Raw genomic sequence first — 1,655 nt, 5'->3', positions numbered from 1 at the left:
GGGGGCAGAGAACGGTGGGGTATTATTTTATATGGGGGGAGGCAGAGAACAGGGGGGAGGGTATTTATTTTATATGTGGGGATGTGGAGGGCCGCAATGTTTAAATTGCTTTATCTTAATATTGTTGTTGTTAATATTTATTTTTGTAACTTTATTCTGCCTTCAACATTTAAAAGTGTAATTTCATAAGATAATTTAAGAGGGTGGGTTTAGGGGCGGAGTTAAGGCCGAGGCAGGGTTGGGGTTAGGTGGGGCAACTGGTGGCGAGTAACTCTTAAGGCCTGGCTAGTAGCTCAGGACTTGAAATTTTGAGCCCTGCTATAGACCATTGTGTCTCCCTTTTGTTGATTTTAAGGGATGTTCCTTAAAAGAGTTTACTGGTTAAACTTTTTTAGATTTCGAGAAAGGGGCTAAGCCTCATAACCTACAGCAGATGCAAGGCACTCTTTCTGTTCCAACTTATTCTGCTTAACCAAACAAGAGTTTAGCAATCACAGAACACCTTTGTATCCTTTGAGAAAAATACAAGGCATTTTGTGAATTGGAATTGTGTCCTTGTTCCCTGCAGCTTCTGGTAGCTGAGTGTTATGTGTAGCAATTGACATGCTGCAAGGTAAGATTTTTATACTTTGCAGCAACTCTCCACACATGACATACAGCTTTCTAATGATAATTTACACACCCAATCAGAGGCCATGTCATCCTGCAAGGATCTGTAAGAATATCAGATAGAGCTTTTGATGCTGAAGGCTCAGAGCCTGTTAATGCTGTAGGCAGGTCAGATATAGATTCTGCAGGGGAAGGCATTGAAGTATGCTTATGTTCTCTACGGTCAGAGTCCGCAATTAATATAGCAATTAAGCCCATAAAATTCTACATAACTACAGTGAAATCCTCCTGGTTCAAAGCTGAGTATGGGGCCACACAAGGATTTAGAGAAATGGTTTCAACAAGGATTTAGAGAAATGTATTGGCTCAAGCAGGGGCCAACATTCCAGGCTGTCTGAATCAGGCCCTTGAGACAGAATACTGCAGGCTGCTGCGGACTGATAGTGAACCGTAAGCCAGAGACATCAGACCCCGCAGGACTCCTCTTGTGTTTAGTATCTGACATGTTGCACCGCAAAGAGGGCAACGTAGGTGTAATAGAAGGTAAAACCTTCAGTACTCACAAACTGACTGCTGGAAGCTGGAGAGGTTCAAATGGTCAGAGGTGACCAGCTCACTGTAAGTGGCTGCAACAACTAACCAAGGTAGAACATCATGTCTCTTGCAATTAGGAGTAGTGGCGGCAAGGCTGCACTACAGGAATAGAATACATTGGGGGGATTAATCAAAACTGGAGCAGACAGAATCAGGAGCAACTGCCCACAGTAACCAATCAGCTTCTCTCTTCAGTTTGCTAGGTTAAGCTTTGACGATGAAAAATAGAAGCTGATTGGTTGCCATGGGCAACTGCTTCAGCGTCTGTCTGCTCCCGTTTTGATAAATTCCCCTCATAGTGTGCGTGCACAGCACTCCACCTAAGTTCCTCAGAATTCTATCAAGGGGATGATAATGGTGCTCAGTGGTGTATTCATCAACTTCATACAAATTGGCCAGTGGCAAAACAGTTTAAGGCCCCATTCACACTGAGCGATTTATCAAGCGATTTT

Source organism: Nanorana parkeri, unplaced genomic scaffold (assembly GCF_000935625.1).
Source record: "Nanorana parkeri isolate BGI_ZX_2015 unplaced genomic scaffold, ASM93562v1 scaffold2265, whole genome shotgun sequence".
NCBI lineage: Eukaryota > Metazoa > Chordata > Amphibia > Anura > Dicroglossidae > Nanorana > Nanorana parkeri.
The sequence above is the reverse complement of the archived record's forward strand: the minus strand, read 5'-3'. Positions refer to the sequence as shown.